Consider the following 19,865-nt stretch of genomic DNA (forward strand, 5'->3'; position numbering starts at 1 on the left):
AAGAACAAACCAAGCACTAAATTGAATCCCAGGGCTCCAGCTATTTGTGCTTTAGGACTGACCTCCCAGGAACACCTAATTCAAACAAAGCAGCTTTAGTGAAGTAGATAAAATAGAAATTTGGAGCCAAGGTTGGTTGTGTATTCTCTAGTCATTGTTTCTTACTGTGATATAATAAGAAATATTATTGGTCTTTGTCCCCAGTTTCTGACACACAGTTCCTGAAACCCTTGGAATTTCCTTAGTGATAGGAATGTCTTTTGTTATTCTTAAGGGCCTTTTTGGAGTAACTTGAACTTATGCTAATGAGGTCATTTAGGATGGAGCTCAGGGTGAGGCTGTCCATCAAAAAGATGGAGTGATTAGTGGTTGGAAGTTTCAGCCCCACCCATCAACTTTTGGTAAAGAGAAGGGGCTTGGGGGTTTGTCGGGTGGAAATTAAGCTCTATAAAAACTCCAAACAACTGGAACATAGTCAACAGAAGAAAAAAGCAAACAAAATATAACCAGAGACATTGAAGTTAAGAACAATCTTACAATAGCGAGGGGGGAGTGGGGAGGGGACAGTGAGGAGAGGGGATTACAGGAACTACTATAAAGGACACATGGACAAAATCAAGGGGGAGGGTGGAGGTGGGAGTGGAGGTGGGTTCTGCTGGGGTGGGGTGGAGGGATGGGGAGAAAAGGCATACAACTGGAATTGAATAACAATAAAAATTAAAAACAAAAAAACTACGAACAATGAGCTTTGATGAGCTTCCTGGTTAGTGAATGCAACTACATGTCCGGACGCAGCTCAGTTCCACAGAAACAGAAGCTCCTGTGCCTGGAGGACCATTCTAGACCTTGCCTTATCTAACTCTTCACCTGGCTTCTGTTTTTGTATCCTTTACAATATTTTGTTATGTAAGTAAATTGTTCCCGAAGCTTTGTGAGCCATTCTAGCAAATTATGGAACCTGATTAGGGAGTCTCAGGAATCCTATTTATAGCTAATCAGTCAAATGTACAGGTGCGATCTGCACTCCCCATTGGTATCTCAAGTGGGGCAATTTTGTGGGACTAGTGGTATATGATGCCATCTTCAGGTGCAATATGTCGGGACTGGTTGAAATTTGTAATACACACATTTGGTGTTTGTTACAAATTGGAGAATTGTGTGGTGATGCTGGAAAACAGCAGACTTATCATAAGGTTGTTCTTACCAGGCCCTCTGATTTTGTATAGATATTGGATAGCTGTCTGTTTCATGGGCTCCTCCCCAGTTTCAGAAGTAGGATGTTAATTAGACTAAGCCAGTGATTTTCAATCTTTTTCATCTCATGGTACACATTAAACTAATTACTAACATTCTGCAGTACACCAAGAAACATATTTTTTTTGCCAATCTAACAAAAATAGGTATAATTTTAATGATTTACAAAAATGTAATAACAATTACCTACACTTTTTGCTCCAAAGTGACTTTTTAAAAAGTGCCTTTATTTGGTATATAAGGATTTCTGTTACTAAGAATTAACCAATCAGAAGCAACCTTATTATATAACCTGACCAATAAGGTGCAACTTTACTATATGACCTATATAGCATTGTTCAGAGCAGGGCATTCACAACACAGCTATTGTTGGGTTGGCTGTTGTCTTTTTTTTTTTTTTTATTTGACAACCTAAGGAAAAAGAGGTCAGTGCCCCTGACTAATTAGTTAGGTAGTGCATGTTTTGAAAATTCTTACAGCATCCTGGTTGAAATCTCTGGCCTAAACCAATCAGGATAATTCCATTTCACTTGACAATTGTAGTTTAGCATTAGATGGTACAAAGCAGGCCAATGTGATGTTAGGAATACGTGCTGGAATTTCTTTCTAAAAACCTATGACAACAGGGTGTTCATTTATTCTCAACGTTTTCATGTGAGTGTAAGTTGCCTGGATCCGCTCCAGCTATCTGTGCTTTAGGACTGAGGCCCCCCCACCGCCCCACACTGGAACACCTCATGACAGAGATACTCTCCGTTCCACTGATCTCACATGACAAATCAGTGTGATAAAAATCAATTGGTGTTAATTACATTATTCAAAGATAGAATTGCAACTATAAACTCACAACATCAATTATTCTCATAGTAGAAAGTTAAGAAAGTCTGACAGGCAATGAAAGAGACATTTAGGTGATTCTATTAATACCAGCATGCAGCTGGCCTTCTTATGTAGTTGAGTATTTTTTTGTTTTTATTTTTTAATGTTTTTCCGTAAGCTCACTTAATTTCCTTCTTTGCATGACTTTTTTCTATACCTTGAATTGTATCCTTCTGTGTCTTTCTCCATGCTCATTCAAGAACATAATTTGCAATATAAAGGGATAATAAAAGTAAGAATTTTAAAAAAATCATCATAATCATCAAATTGTACCATATGTTTGATCTCTGAACCTTCCCTTTCTGAACAAATTGTACATACCTATATGTCATTATATATCCATATGAAGAGCTGCACAATATTCTAGAGAGGGAATGTAACAACTTGTTCAGCAATTTTTCCATTGAAGAATGTTGAGAACATTCCCTTTACTCCCGGTTTATAATACTGCTACAGTAAAAAACTTTTGTTCATGTATACTTATGTGTCACCTCCACCGATATAGGATAGACTCCTAAAAGTAACACTACTGTGTAAATGGTATGCAATATATACACATATCCTTGTTTCTTTTCCATATCAGAAAAATAAATTTAAAAGAAAATTCTAATCCCACCAAACTTTATATATTCAGGTGGATTTACAGATGTTTAGTTGACCATAATATATATTATGTTATTATATATGTTATATATAATATTATATTATACAATATATATAATATATATGACTACTTACCAAAAGGATTATTATCTTCTTGAGATTACCCTCTTGAATTTCATTTTACTTGTTTATTTGCAAAGTTAAATGACAGAAGGAAAACCGAGTTTACAATACTTCCTTTCAAGTTTACTCATTCTGGGGTTGCACTTGGTTACATATCATATCTTAGTAGTAAATTATTTTGCAGGTACGACTTTGCTATAATAAGCCCACAACTCATAGTTCAAGTTCTTTTTGATCATTTTATTTCAAAACAAGCTGACCTCAAATCTTCTTGATATTTAATCATTTTTTCCACTTTACAAAAGAGGGGAAATAAAGAAGTATTCACTGATGATAAATAGTGCAGTTTCTTTTTTCATCTCTTCAGTTTAAAAGTCAGCACTCAGAACCAGCACTACTCTCCTAAGCTAACTGTTCTTCTGAAGGGACAGGTGTGAAACAGTAGCTGACCAGCTGTGGGTTGGCACTGTTTCTAAAGTGGTTGCTTTTGTACAACAGAAGGACATAATGATAGTTATACTGGAGTCTAAAGAAGTCTTTTGTTTATTAGTTTATTCCTTCTGTATTAGTCCTGGAGCCAGAAACTAGCAGACACATAATTGCAGTTAACATTTGCCAAGATACCCCTGGCAAAGGTGCTACAATGGAGCAGCTCTCCTTTCCTGTCACAAGCAGCCAGTTGGGCAGGCTACCACACAAAGGGTCGCCTGCCTCTTTTATCCACTCTTGTGACAAAAAGATCAGTGTCATCTGTCATTCTGGCATGTTTCACAAGCACAAAATCCACATGGAAATCAGAGTTTGAGAAGGATCTTCATTAGAAAATGAGTATAGCAGTAAACTGGGGAGATGAGGCTTCTAGAAGGTATAGGACATAGCACAATGAGGAAAATTGAAGTGCCCTCGTTGTCAAAAATGCTCATAATTAATGCTGAAGTGACTTATGATACACTAAAATGAAATACAAGACTAAGATATATGCACCAAGTTACAAAAAACAGAATAAATACTTTATTCCTAACAATGTGCAGTCCCATCTGTGATTATTTTTACGGCCGATATATCTTAAGGAAATGATGGCTAAAATTGAACCTGCCTGATAACAGAATATCTTGGAGTATGAAAGAAGAATCATTTACTACATATTGCCCTATTAAGCATAACAGGCAAAGGAATATTAACCCTAATATTTTTAATATTGACTGTCAAAGAGCCCTGAATTATAGGAGAAACTTCACATGTATGTACTCATAACCCAGGAAATTGACATGGTTTGTCTGTTTTTTTTAACACCTATGAAATTCAAATAGTACTTCAAATTACAGAAATAAAACATAACTATTCAAATAATTCCTAATAGGTATTTATAGGTTATCTAAATTCATTCTGACATTTCTATGCAGTGCATTACATGAATATTAAAAGCCAGCTTTTAACAGGCCATGGAGGTCAAGGTGTAATTGTATGTTATACACAGGAAAAAGTAGAGGGTAGTAGTTCATATATTAGGTTTTGGAGTGAGTCAATCTCAGTTAAAATTCCACTTTTATTATTTATTTTCTGTGGAACTTTAAATGAGTGCCCTCTCTGTGCCCTGATTTCCTCATCTGCAGAATGTGGCTGAGAATAATTATAACACCTAAATTAGAAGTTGTTATAAAGCTGTAGGATTTGATTCATGTTAAATCTTAGAAAAAAGGTTCGAGATATAACCGGTACTTAATAAATACTAGCAAATATTGTTTGACCATTTATCTTTAGCAGGCTCCATCTCTCTCCCGTCTTCCATTCCCTATTGCTTAGTTACTGATCATCCTGTATCACCATCAACCTCTATAAGGAAGAAAGTTGAGAAAGACTCTATTTGTCACCTTAAATTTAAGTTAATGTGTTACCTTTTTTTATGTTATTTAACACTTGAGAGTATTTTCCCCTCTAGTTGTACAATTAAAAGCTTGCCACCTGTCACAGATATGACAAAGCTCTAAATGAGTTTGAAGGCATTTCAGGTCCAAAGGTGTTATTTCATATTGAGTAAATAGTCCTGCTTTACTAATTCCACCTATATCTTGGGCCTATCTCTTCCAAACACTCACAGGAATGTAAAGCAGAAATTAAAGCATTAAAAAATAAGCATTGTATGTGTGTTTCAAAAAGAATTGTTAATGTATGTTCTACTGAACTCCCTTTTTCTTCAACATTCTAAGAGATTTACAGAAAATAGAAACCAAAAAGTTAGTTCCCTGAAATATCTTAAATATCACAATAAAAGTAATGAGTTCTTCCAAATAAGATTAATGCATTTTATTTTATTTTGGTTTGTTTTTTTGTTTCCATTTTAAAATTTTTTGGATTCAATCTATTTATTCTTGTCTATCTAGATCTTCATGGTCTAATGCAATAGCCACTTAACTATAGGTGGCTACAGAGTACTTGGAACACAGCTAATACAAACTGAGATCTAAGTGTAAAATACAACCTATATTTCACAGACTTAGTTTGAAAGAAAGGTTGTAAAATATATCATTAATTTCTATATTGACAAAATGCTGAAAATATTTATTTTGGGTTAATTAAAATATATTATGTAATTAACTTAATCTGTTTATGTACTTTTTAATGTGGCTACTAGAAAGTTGAAAATTATATATGAGTCTTAAATTTGTGGCTTCCATTTATTTGTTTTGAATAGTGCTGGTTTAGACTGGTAGAATGGAAATGTTGAATTTATAAAACACACACAGATTATTTGGAATTTGTAAACAAAATTTTTGAAAAGAAATTTAATCCCAAAATTTCATTTGTAAATGTAGTGAATATTTTCCTTGAAAGAACAGTTATTGAAACCAGATTTATTACTCCTCTACAAAATAGTTGTTTGAAGACATCAGAGAGCTATTGAGGCAATCCATACTTGAGAGAAAAAAATCCCAAGAGGAAGGCCAATGCAGAGATGTGCCTTGAATTAAAAGAGTTAGAGAACTCAGTGGCCTCTGCTGGGAGACAGGGGAAGCCAACAGAGCATCTGCCCAGTGTAAGGAGATGGAAAGACACAAACTGGAGTTTAGGACTTCCAGGAATTTAGGATTTGAGAATTTAGGATTAGGATTTCAAAGATTTTGGAAAGGAGAAAACAAAGAAGTTCAACATTAGTAAATTTCCACTTCAGATATTTACTAAATTCTTAAACTGTTCAAAAGCAAGACTAAAAACTTAGGCAGAAAATGTCTTTAAAAAGTAGAATAAAGTTTTTGGCTTTATCATGATTCTAAGGAATTAAAAATTGGAGTTTCAGGAGATGCTAAGTAGCAGCTGTCATAATATGGAGACCAGGCTACCAATTGGGATCCCTGGGAGACAAAATTCTACTGAGAAGAAATAGAGTTTGATGGAGTCTTATGAAAACTCTACCCAATCATGGTGGTTACAGTTCCTCTCTGGGTGTCAGAGGGTTGTGAACTCTCTGAGAAAGATAGTACCATTCAGATCCTTTACATTTTTCATATACAATGTCAGACATTTGATTAAAACTGACTAAGCATTTGAAAAAACAGAATCCCAAAAGGCCGGTGGGGTGGGGGAGATAATCAACAGACCTGCAGATGAACCATGTTATGGTCTTAGTGTGTTCTCCCAAAATTCATGAGTTCAAACCTAACCCCTAAGGCAATGGAATTGGGATGTGGGCCCTCTGGAGGGTGATTAGGTCATGAGGTCTGAGCCCTCAAGAATGGGAAGGGAAATGGGAATGAGAATGAGCTTTTATAAAAGGAAGTTGAATTGACAGTATCAACATTTCTAACATGCATACCACTCGACACTTGACAGCATGTTGAGCTTCATTTTTCATGTCGTGTATATTTGTTTGCCACTGAATATTGAGAAATGACCCTATTAAAATAACTCATCACATCTTATTGTAGTCATTTTTTAATAATTAAGTGAAGTACTGAGACCAAAACAAACAATAAAAAACTTGCCTCTTCCATCACATGAGGACACAGTGAGAAGGTGCCCTTAAGGAAGTTGGACTCTCACCAAACACCTGATATGCTGGTACTTCAGACTTGGTCTTTCCAGCCTCTGGAAGTATGATAAATAAATTTCTGCATTTTATAAGCTACCCAGTCTATAGTATTTTCTTCTAGCAGCCCAAACAAGCTAAGACAACCCAGTTACTAAAATTATCAGATGTGGACTCTGATTAACGTGTTTTTTAAAAATAGATGACAGATATAAAAATTAAGAATCAAATGGAAGCTCTAGAACTAAAAATGTAATTACAGAAATTTAAAAACTCAGTAAATGGTTTTAGTAGCTTGGAGACCAGATTAGTGAACTCTAAAATAGGTCAGTGGAAAATATCAGGCTTACTCAGAAAGCAAAAGTGATGGAAAATATGCAATAAAAAAGGATAAGAGACATATGGGTCTCAATAAAATGTTCCAATAAGAAATATGATTGGAGTGTCCTGGACAAGAAAGAGAAAGACAATGGGCAGTAATCATACTTGAATAGTCACTGGCTGAGAATTTTCCAAAACTGCCGAAAGAAAACAGACATCAGAGTCAAGAAGCCCTACAACCCCGACTAGAATAAGTATAGAGGAATCACATTAGGTACATCAGAGTGAAACTTTGGAAAGACAAAGGCCAAGGGATAAGCTTAATAGCATGGGGGTTCGGGGTTGGGGGCTGGGTGGGTGAGAGCTACAGACTACTCGCTTGCTAAAAGAAGAAAAGGATATAACTTGGCAAATTGTGAAGCTGGATGAAATTAGGCATCAAAAGTCTGTGAAGCTCATAACCCAACACCCTTGGAAAGGCTGCTGCAGATTAAAATACGACACAGGCAACTCTCTCACTAACCGTACAGGGAAAGGGTCAGCCAGCTGTAACAAACCATAGTGATTACATGGTGCGCATGATCGTGAGTTCTCTGTTAACTATGGGCACAATCTCTACCAGAAGAAAAGAGCAATTAGATCAATACATAGAAATAAAGAAAGATGAACAATTTTAAAAACCTTTTCATTAGGATTTAAAATGGCCATAATTTTGGCTTATGCTACCATGAGTAATGTTGAGAAATTTCTTTTGAGAGTTGTAGAAGAGCTACTGTAATAATATGACCTTAATTCCTGTTTAAAGAAGGACCATAGACTGGTTAGGGTCAGCCTTATAAAAAACATCATAACCTCAGTGCTTTACAAAGTGACAAATTTTTTCCCCAAATTTACTTCTTTCACTCATATTTGTTCACATCCTCTTCCAACAATAAATATGTGTGCTTATTTCCCATGATAAGTAAATAAATAGAGGCAAAAACAGATCAAAGCAAAATATTTTATCTAAATGTCATGGAGAAACACCAATGTGCATGGCCATACATATACACGCCTATCACTGTACGCGGTAAGAATATAACTCCATCACTGTCCCAGGTGCTCCTTTCTGAGGTGGATTTACTCCTAGTGACCTGAATCCTGGTTTAGCAATCTTTAATACTTCTCCTTCAGCAATTTATTCATTTTCTCCCATTTGCTTTGCAGATATTTATTGAGCACCCACTGTGTGGCAGGTACTCCTTCAAGCTGGGTACTTGAATGGAAGATACAAGGTAATTAAGTAAAACATACAGATTGTTAGACATTGAATGGTGCTATGGAGAAAAATTAGGTAAGAATGAGGTCAGCAATTGATGGGTGATGCACTCTTAGATAGGGTAGCCAAGGAAGGAAAGTAAAGTTAAAGACTTGGTGAGAGAAAAGGAGTATAGAATTGGGGGCAAGATTCCCAGTCAGAGGGTCCAGTAAGTGCAATGTCCATAGGGCAGGAGCTGGGCTGATGTTCAAGAACAAGGAGACCCATGGGCCTGGAGCAAAGGACACTTAGCGAGTGTAATAGGGGATGCCATCAGAAAGGTGCCTGGGAGCAATTTCCTAAAGGGCTTTTTTAAAAATATATTTTATTTATTTATTTATTTTAGAGAGGAGAAGGGAGGGAGAGAGGGAGGGAGAGAAACATCAATGTGTGGTTGCTTCTTGTGTGCCCCTCTACTGGGGACCTGGTCCACAACCCAGGCATGTGCCCTGACTGGGAATGGAACCGGAGACCCCTTTGATTCACAGGCCGGCATTCAATGCACTGAGCCACACCAGCCAGGCCCTTAAATGGCTTTTTTTTAGGGGATTGAAGAACTTTGGCTTTTACTTTGAAGGAGATGGGATGCCACCGGAAAAACTTGTGCACAGAAGTTACATGACTGAAGTTCATATGAAGGGATCATCAGGCTGCTGTGTGGAGGACACAGAGTGAGGGGCCAAGAGTGGGAGCAGGGAGACTAGTTAAGAGGCTATTACAGTAACCCCTGCCATAGAACAATGCCACCTTAGCTTACAGTGATACCGATGCAAATGTGAAAGATCATTGGATTCTGCATTCTGGCTGTGGTTCACCCAAAGAGCCAAATTTTTTTTTTTTTGAGGGGGGGTTGTCAAGTGATCTATAATTGAAATATTTTCCTCTGTAGTTCTCACCTTGCTGGGCATTCCACTGCACAAGTATTGATGTCATCTACGATGTCATGAGAGTGGTACCGTCAACACTGCACCCCACGGACTGGGCAGACCCTAGAATCTCTTTAATGGTTCTAGAGAGTTCTCTAGCTAAAGAAAGATCAAAGCCACATCTGTCGGGCAATACTGACAATCTCATCAAAAGTGATATTTCCATGGTTTAATTTTATTTATTTATTTATTTATTTATTTATTTATTTAATTTCTTTCTGTCTCTTGATGGTCCTTTGAGAGCTCTGATGATCAGGGCAGAGGAGAAGGCACTACCTCAGTCTGAGTCTGTCTGTTTTGAATCATCAGTTTCATTGTAATCAGACCCAGTTGAATTGGCCATATCATCACCAACCTTTTTTGGAGACAGATCCAGGGGGCTGATCTTGGGGGTGGGGCAGACGTAACTTCAATTTCCCCACTGGTGCACCTCAGGTATACGACTTGGATTTTTTTTTTTATTTAAACTTCGGTGGCATGGAAGAGGTGGCAATTGTAGGATAAACCTGGATTTGGGACAACCGAAGAAAGTCACACCTACGTCTCCTCTGAGCCAAAACGCAAGAAAGCCAAAAAGCCAAAAATTGTCTGATTGATCAGCTATGGCGAAAGAAAAGAGCCAAGGATGCCCATAGGTTTTTATCTGAATCAACGATTTTCAATCAGCGTGCCATGAGAATTTTTGAAAGATGCAGTACCTGACTATTTAGTCAGGGGCACTGACCTCTTTTCCCTTAGATTGTCAAATAAAAAAATGGCAACAGCCAACCCAACAATAACTGTCAGTGTGAATGAATCAAAATTATGCCTATTTTTTGTTAGTAACTAGGTTATGTATGCCATGAGAGAAAATGCTGAAATAGCTGGGAAAATGTGGGAGGCATCCACTAAACTGGAGATCGATCATGGGAATGGCAGATTTAGGAGATCTGTTGTGGACATGTTAGGGTTAGATGCTAAATTTCTAAATAATGAGTCATATTCTGTATGTCCTATAGAGAAAATAATTCAGAAGGGAAAGTAATTTATAGTAAATACTCTGTAATTTTTCACAACTAATTATTTAGATTCATTATGTGTTATCAGGAGACACTCCCTTGGATTTGGCCGCTCAGCACACTGTTCTCTTCACCTTCGCATGATGTGAAATGGTCTTTCTGCACCAGAAACAAGGTCCACGTGACCCAGCCTCTACTAGTCATGAACATTATGTCTTTTGACAATATGAAGTGGTCCAAACAAACTCCTTCCTGCTACTGCTATGTTGGTACTGATATGTGGAGTTAAGAGAAATACTCTCTCTAAGTCTGCAAATTTGGGATAGTGTAAATCTGTGATTGCCAGTCACCACCTTCCCTGACTGCAGGTCATTCTATGGTAGAAGACCCTGGAGACAATACCTAGCCAGAGCGACTACTGAGAGATAAAGGGCAGCTTTGATGTCCTGTATCAGCCTCCAGGAAAATGAACTTCACCCCAGGACTTCACCAATACTTTGTCAATAAGTATCTTTTCTCTTCTCTCTACGCCTCCACATCCTTCTTTTCTTCCACTTCCTCCTCCTCCTCCTTCTATGATTAGGACTGTTTTGAATTGGCTTCTCTCGTATATAACCAATACAAATAGAAGTTTTTGAAGAAAAACAGAAACAAAAAAAGTCGTTAGCTATTCATTAATTTTCACCATGAAAGCAGAGGCATATCAGATTAATGACATGTATTTGCTGCTTTTTTTGCAGAACTTCTTTGAGAAACAATGATTAAAATTGTGCTTTATAAAAAATAGGCACTGTTTTTGGAAAATAAAATTTAATTATAATTAATTCAGATTCTTATCACAGCCAATTTCCAGCCATCTATATAAGTGGAAGATGAAACCATTAAAGATAAAATGATATCCCCTCCAAAATTCCTAATCTACATTAGAATTAACTACTTTCATTCACTATCTTAGATATGTTTTACAGAAATTTCAAGCCATGCGTGAGTTAGATGTTCATAATTTTACCAAACTTCTTGAGTCATTCTTTGTTTGCAGAAGAGATCAAATGTAAAATTGAAGTGACTGTAGAAACCAGATATGCCCAGGATGCACTAAACTCATCAATTCTATAATTTGCCTTAAATGATTAAGAATTTTTTGTAGTAACAATCAAGAGCTCAGAAAACATCTGAGGACAAACTGAGTTAAAATTAAAACAATAATAGATTCTTAGCTGAATTCTGGATTGCTACTACTATTTTCAATCTCCAGTGTACTCCAGTTTATAATTATGTATTATTTATTGTACCAGATGGTAGACAGCTTACCTTCTAAACTCAACTATTAAGCACATATTTGAAATTTTCTTTATATCTGTATTGATTATTTTATAAATATAACAATGGCGTTGAGGTTGGTCCAAAAACTACAAATTTTGTTTTACGCTCTTCATAAACTACCAAAAGAAATGCATTTATTCCTATTAGGAAATTCAGTATTCAATTTTTTTAAATCTAATATATAATAAGAGATTTCCTTTAAAATGTCATTTATCTTTTGCCAGGGGGCAAAACCTAAATTTTTAGTTCTAAAAATAAACTTGCCTCACCTCCGAAAAGAACTGTTGCCAGATGACAGTAAATTAAACATAAAAACTGTTAGATAATATCTGGCAGAGAAAATACAACTCTAAGGGGGGTGATTGCTTCCCAGGGCTCCTCCCAGCAATCAGAATGAAGATCATTCATAGTGTTTATACTAAAGATACTTAACACAAATATGAAAAAAACAATATAGCTTTTTATCTTAGGATTTCATGACTCAGAAGCAACATCATTTTTTTTCTAATTTAGTTTATTTAATTCTCGAGTAGATCTGTAAGTCTATGGATTAAAATGCCAAAAAGAAAATGAGGGGAGTCCTCAGACAGTGTGAGCTATAATCTAAACAAGAAGCAGCCCTGCGCATTATCTTCCTGTGAATGGGGGTTGCTTGGATAATGCCTATAGATCAGATAGGAAAAAGGCTTTTCACACAGTCACCCATTGTTCAGTCTTTGTTAGAACCAAAATAAGTAGGAACTCACTTTTCAGCACCACTCTGTGGGGACTGAAAAAAGGAATGCCATTGGCTCCCAAAGGCGTTTGATGTCTTCATTTTCCAGGACTCCTCTGGGAGAGACCTGGCAGGCAGGGGGTAGTCTCCAAAGAGAAAAGCAACTTCTGAACCAAGTCACTTTCCTGGTAATGAGCAGTGGGGCACTTCTGTTATGATAATATGCTTTTATTGTCAGGGTAGAGCTAATAGAGCTGTGATGACATCACAGGTTCCATGATGAAAAAAAAAAAGAAAAAGAAAAATAGAAGAAGGAGAAGAGGAAAAAAGTCCCCAGAGACCCATGGAAGTCCCCAGAGAGTCCCAGTTAATATTGATAAAAGTGCAACAGACAGGTAGGTGACATATTGCATTAGCGCAAGCATGAACAAATTGAAGAAATCACTAAAACTTTTAAATTATTATCTTTAACTTCAATCCACCTGGCCAGTCCTCCAGAAGGGTAGCAAACAAGGAATAAACAGATGAAGATAATTAAATATACAGGTTTATTGAGTGGGCATGCTTTATCCTTTATATGACTGTTGGTGTATATGCAGATATTTTTAGTTTTAGAAATATGATCATATTGTAATTTAAAATATATTCTTAGGATACACTTCTAAAAGCCAGAAGTTTGTGCCAAACAGTTCTCTAGATTTTACTGCTCTCTAGATTTCCACAACTCAGCAAAAATTATTGGTCTTAGAAAAAGCCAAGTTCATTGTCTTGTAAAATACTGCGGGTATTTATCACAGCATGATAAATCTCAGAGAGAAAAGAAAGCGGGTATGAGATTTTTAGATCTATTACACCATTTAACTCCAAGAATGTTTATATGACCCACTGCACAAAGTTTAAATACATGAGGCAGTTTTGATTGTTAACTCCTTGAACTTGCTGGCTGAGCAAAGTGAGCCAAGACATTTCTAAACAATCTGTGTGCTCTGGTATTGTTATCAGCAACAAGGCACTCTCTGTCTCTTCAGCTGCTTCAGACATCTGCTCAGCTCCATCAAACCTGCACACAGCCTGGTTGGGGTTTTTTTTGGGGGGGGTTGTCTTTGTTTTTTGTTTTTTTTTAGTTGAGGAGTATTCATTGATTATGAGTTAGGTCTGTTACTCAAAGTTACGTAGGACAGGAGAATTTTAGTGATAAATTCACTTTGTCAGAAAAAAAAAAGGAATGTTTGCTTGACCCATTCAGTCTGTTTCCCAGGTATATTTTTTCTAAAAAAGTACATATTATATAATATGCTTATAGTACTTTGAACAATAAAGAAAATGTCCCATCCTAATTTCCCACATAATATAACTACTAGATTCAGAATATTTTTCCAGATTTTTATATAAAAACTTGTACATAGTTTAAAGATATAGTAATATAAAAGATTGTACTTTGTTATTTTCCTTTAATGTTATTTTATGTATTGTTTTATTCCTTTATAAAGTACCATTTAAAATTGCTGCATCATATGAAGATAAGGAAATTCACCTGTTATTCTACTACTGATTACTTAAATTATACAGTATTTCTGTGGGGCCCAGTTGTGAAGTTAATCCTATGCGTGCTTTGGTTTTGGGGTATTGTTTCCCACCCTACATGACCCAAGCAAGGTTCTCTTCATTTAACTGAAAGAAAAAAAAAAAGCTTAACTTATATATATTAGTATTTGGACAAATTTCTGTGTTCTTTTTTCACTAACATATAAAATATGTAAATGATAAAATAAACCCCAGATATTCCAATGCTATGATTCCAATGCTGTGATACTGCTTTGTTCTGAGGCCCACAAATACACCCACTGAATACATTCACTCTATCAGCATAACTGCTGCCAGGCACCGGAGTTAACTGCTTGGGAGGAAGGGAGCAGGATTATGACAACCAGGGTCTTCCTTCCAGGTTTACAAAGAGGAGGACTAATCCAGTTGCATTTCCAGGGCAAATTTGCAAATGTAAAGACTAAATTTAGATAGGATACACAGAATATAAAGAGAAGCTAACATTTATCTTTTGGCCTCTTTCAAACCATCTCCTTCCAGTCTTCCTCTTGTGTTCTTTTCACTGGCCACATTTCATTTGTTGAATCCTTGGCCCATCTATTAATATTCTTGGGGAATTGAAGTCTTGGCAGAGGTGAGTTCTGACTCAGTTATGATCCTATTGCTGCCAAGCCTGCCTCAAACTCCCTCTCCACCCAGACAGGGCTAAATTTAGCCTCCCGATGCTCTTGCTATTTGTTCAGAAGTGACTAGCCACTAGGGACCTTGGCAGTAGGGACAGGATAGAGCTGGGTGTTATCCTGGAGACTGATAGCAATGTTGCATCTTTATCTATGAGAATCTAGTTGTAAAAACATAATAGACCCCAGACCTCATGCAAATAGGGTTGAGCTCATATATTTTCAACAAAGATGCAGACTACACCCTTCGAGGAGTTATATTAACCAACTAAGATCATTCTGCATTTTTAAAAAGATATTTAGTACTTAAAATAATCTAAAAATTTAAAATGTGCTAACATAAAAGCATTAATTATGTAATAATGAAAAACATTTTGTGCTCTCTACCAAACTGGCAATATGTATGTACAACGCGAAGTTCTGCCTCTGATATTATAATAGTATGAATTTTGTGTGTCAGTTCTGGTTTACTTCAGTAAGATAGCCCCTCAAAATTTGTAAATATAGAAAATGAAAATGTGCCTTGTGCCAACCTACGAACCAAAGGGCCACCAGTTCAGTTCCCAGTCAGGGCACATGCCTGGGTTGCGGACCATACCCCCAGTTGGAAACATGCAACCAATCAATGTTTATCTTGCACATTGATGTTTCTCTGCCTCCCTTTCTCCCTTCCTTCCCCTCTCTCTAAAAATAAATAAATACAATCTTTAAAAAAAAAGAATATGCTAAGATTCAAATCTTATGGTAAATAATAATCTCTGGATTTACTCACATAATCTCTTGATCTACTCCCCCCCCACACACACTTACCAGGCAAAGTTCCTCTTTGCTCCCTGTTTTAGAAATACTCCCTAGAGCCGTCAGTACTGACTTTCTTCAATTCCCTTCCTCTCATGTTATCTTATATGCACATTAGCCATCCCTTTAACCCCAATGTTCCGTTAAAGTTGTTCTTGTCAAGGTCACCCATGATGTCCAGACTGATAAATTTCATGTCATCTCTCAATCTTTCTTAAAAGTCTAGCACCAGCATTTGGTCTAGTTTTCCTCTTTCCTTCATGAAACATTTCTTCATTTGATTTCCAGGACACCATTTTTTTTTTTTATTCTTTCCTACCTGACAACATCATTATTTCCTGTTCATCTCTCAAATGTCCTACTCTAATGTTAGATCATACTGTGGTTCATTCCCTGATTTGCTGTTGCTGTTGTTATTTCTTTTTTTTTTTTATCAATACTTACTCAAATGTTAGTCTAAAAACTTTAAATACCATATATCCATTGATGACTCCAAAATGCACAACCCCAGCCCAGTGCTCTTTTGTTTTCCAAGCTTGGAAAGGCAAGAGCTCTCCTTGGAAGAATAACACACAATTCAAAATTAATTCACCCAAAGCCAAAATTCTGATATTCCTCCCAAAACATCCTCCTGCTCTCATATTCTTCATTATTTTAGTACATGGCAACTCTGACTTTGCAGTGGTTCAGCCGAAGGCTTTGCAATCATCATGGATTCCTCTGTTTCTCCCAGTAACAAAATCCAAATCTATCAGTAAATCATTTGGATCTATCTTTAAAATTATTCAGAAATATACCATTTCTCATGACCACTACTGTTATAATCTGGTCCAAGCCATCAACATACTCATCTGGATGATTGCATAGCCTCCCACATTAAAAAATTCACATAAGATCCCTGATCACAGTGGCTCAGTTGGCCGGGCATCATCCCACACAGCAAAAGGTCACCATGTCCACTCCTGGTCTGTGCACAAGCTTGGGTTGCGGTTCAGTCCCTGATCAGGGTGTGTACTAGAGGCAACCGATCCATGTTTCTTTCTCACATTAATATTATTCTCCCTCTATTTTTCCCTCCCTTCCCCTTTCTCTAAACATAAATAAATAAAATCTTTTAAAAAATTCACATGAGTAATATAATATAGGTAAGTCAGATAATGTCACAACTCTACTCAAGCCCATCTTACCCAAGGTCTAAATTTGTTACAAAGGCTTAAAAATTTTTTCTTGCTCAGCCTACTCCTTGAGAAACTCCATGCTCTTCCTAGAATTCTCTTATTACAGAATTTTACTCTTGTTGTTTTCTTTTCCTGCACTACTCTTCTCCCAGAGAACCACATGGCTTATTCCCTTTACTCCTTCAAGGCATTGTTCAGTTGTCATCTACTCAGGAAAGTCTTCACTGATCACCATGTAAGATGTATACTTCCCAACAACACTTCTCAGGTTCCTTCTACTTTATTTATCACCATTTGTCATAGTATATATTGTACTCACCTGTCTCCCTCCACTTAAAAATAGGCTCCATGAGTCAAAGGGCTTTCCTTTCATTCATTATCACATCCTCACAGTCTAGAATAGTGCCAGGTACTTAGCAGGCACTTGATGAATAGTTGTTGACTAAATATATAAATAAATGAAAGGTAGAGGTAGGGAGTTAAGAGACTATCTCAGTAGTTCAAGTGAGAAATTATGGTGGCTTGAACCCGGGTGGTGGCAGTGGACATATTGATAGATCGCAGAGGTTAAGCAAACACGAATATTGGGATTCCTATTACTGCCACTTTGTCATCATACAAGTAATAAATCTACCTTGGACTTGAATGCATTGATATTGAGGGCACATTAATATGTAGCTCCCCGCGAGGACTTGATCTGCTATCCATGTGCTTATAGCATTATGTCTCTTAGCCAAGAGAACTGAAAAACAGACCTTGGTGTAGAGTTGCCAGTTAAAATACAGGATACTCAGATATATATGTGTTTCAGATAAAAGGAATAAAATTTAAGTACACACCAAATATTGCATGGGAAAATTTATACTAAATAGATTTATACACATATGTATAAGTATTATATATGTACTATATATACTTGCAAAATAATGCACATATATCTAAATATATGTATATATTAATATGTGTAAACTAAATGACATGCATTTATACTGAATAAATATACACAAGTATGTTTAATATTATAAATATCTATAAAATATATAAATGAATATATACTTAGTATAAATATGCACCATGCAATGTTTGGATGTGTGTGTGTGTTTATTGTCTATGTAAAGTCAAATCGAACTGGGTGGCCTTTTAAATTTTATTTTGTTTATTTATTTCTTTGTTTATTGCTAAATATGGCAACCCTAACCTGGATTTCTGTAAATTCTCTGTAATAACAACCTTTACTTTTAGGTAAACATGCTAACTTTCTGTTGGTGAGAATAAGCCAAGTTGAACCATGGTTTGTGTTCTGTTTTTTTTCTCCTCATCCTCATTTCATTTTCAGTGATATGGGGCAATGAGAGATAAGAGCCAACTCTTTAATTTCACCTACTATTCTTTTATAACTAAAAAATAATTTTCAGCCAATGAATATCAAAATAAATAAAATCTATCTCTGTGATGTAGTTAATGAACTATTTATATAATCTAGTTAATTATTATTATTATGAAACTAATAAAATTAAATTTATTTTATAATTTATTTTGCCATCTGATTAGATACTGGCAATGTGGGGCAATCAATAAAAATGTTTATCTAACAGGCTCCCCTTAATTTAGCCTAGACTTTGTAGCAAATGGTAGCCAGGCCTAAGCCCTGCCAAGACCCTACCCCTACTCTCTTATATTGATGCCTTACACACCTTCATGAGTGTGTGCTTACACTCAACATGAGCAGGAGTAGAGCTAAAAGAATGTCCCCACTAGATAGATTCCTCCGGGGTTTTGTTTATTTTCTGTGTTTCTCCTGGTGGATCCAGGAAAGAGGAAGCTGCCAGTATGCTCACTTCCCCACATCACCTCAGCTCCTCTTTTTCCCCACTTGATGATTCAATGGTCACGGGGCCAGAGCTGCAATTACAAGGGCTGGAAGTAGGGATGGTTCCTAAGAAAATAATTTCAACTGTGTTTTTTTAACTTTATTTTTATTGTTGACTCTATTTCAGATGTCCCTCTTCTCTCCATCTTACCCACCTACACCCCAGTTCCTGTCCCCCTTTCCCTCTGTCCATCACCACACTGTTGTCTGTGTCTATGATTTATGTATATATGATCTTCGACTAATCCCTTCATCTTCTTTCTTTCAGCCACCTCCTCCCACAACCCTTCTGATAGCTGTCAGTCTGCCTCTGTTTCTATTTTATTCATCAGTTTATGTTGTTCATTAGAGTCTACATATAAGTGATAGCATATGGTATTTGTCTTCTTCTGCCTGGCTTATTTTGGTTAGCATAATAGTCTCCAGGTCCATCCATGCTGTCACAAAAGGTAAGATTTCCTTCTTTTTGACAGCTGAGTAGATTCCATTGTGTAAATGTACCACAGCGTTTTCATCTACTCATGTACTGATGGCCACTTGGGCTGTTTCCAGATGTTGACTGTTGTGAAGATCACTGCTATGAACTTACAGAAACATATATTCTTTTGAATTGGTGTTTCAGGATTCTTAGAATATATTCCCAGAAGTGGAATTGCTGGGTCACAAGGCAGTTCCATTTTTAATTTTTGAGGAAACTCCAGAATGTTTTCCAACTGTATTTTAATTTTTATGTCAGAATTCCTAAAGGCCTGTGCCTTTACCCCTTCTGACAAAATTGGGGCTAACAGTTAATGCAGCTATATTGCTTGGTGGCAAAGATAACCCATTTGATATGTACCTGTGTGACCTTGCCCTACGCTAATGGACATCGACAGAGGGGGAAGCACTTCCTAGACTAGTATTGCTGCAAGCAATCTAGACCAGCACAAAGGCTGAACCTAATGTCTTCTTCAAAGCTAGAAGAGACTGAATATAAATGGAGAGGAGGAGGAATAATAGGTAAGGGTAAAGTAATGAATAAATGAGTTACATAATAAGGGAAACTCAGTATTATATTAACAACGCAAAAGAGTCACAGAGCAAGAGATATTGTCTCTTAGCTGAATTATATTAAATGTCTGTAAGGATGAAGCCTTTGGCTTGTCTAGACCACTTCTGCTTTGGGAACCTGACAAGATCAGATGGGAGCCTGCTCACCCTGGGACACATTCTTCATGTGCTATGGTGATGGGCTGAAATGACTGTTAATGATGACGTGGGATTTCAGTCATGTGCCCATATCATGTTGTCATAAAGGGTCTGTGGCCAGAAACTAAGGGGTGGGCTATGAG

Source organism: Desmodus rotundus, chromosome 11 (genome assembly GCF_022682495.2).
Source record: "Desmodus rotundus isolate HL8 chromosome 11, HLdesRot8A.1, whole genome shotgun sequence".
NCBI lineage: Eukaryota > Metazoa > Chordata > Mammalia > Chiroptera > Phyllostomidae > Desmodus > Desmodus rotundus.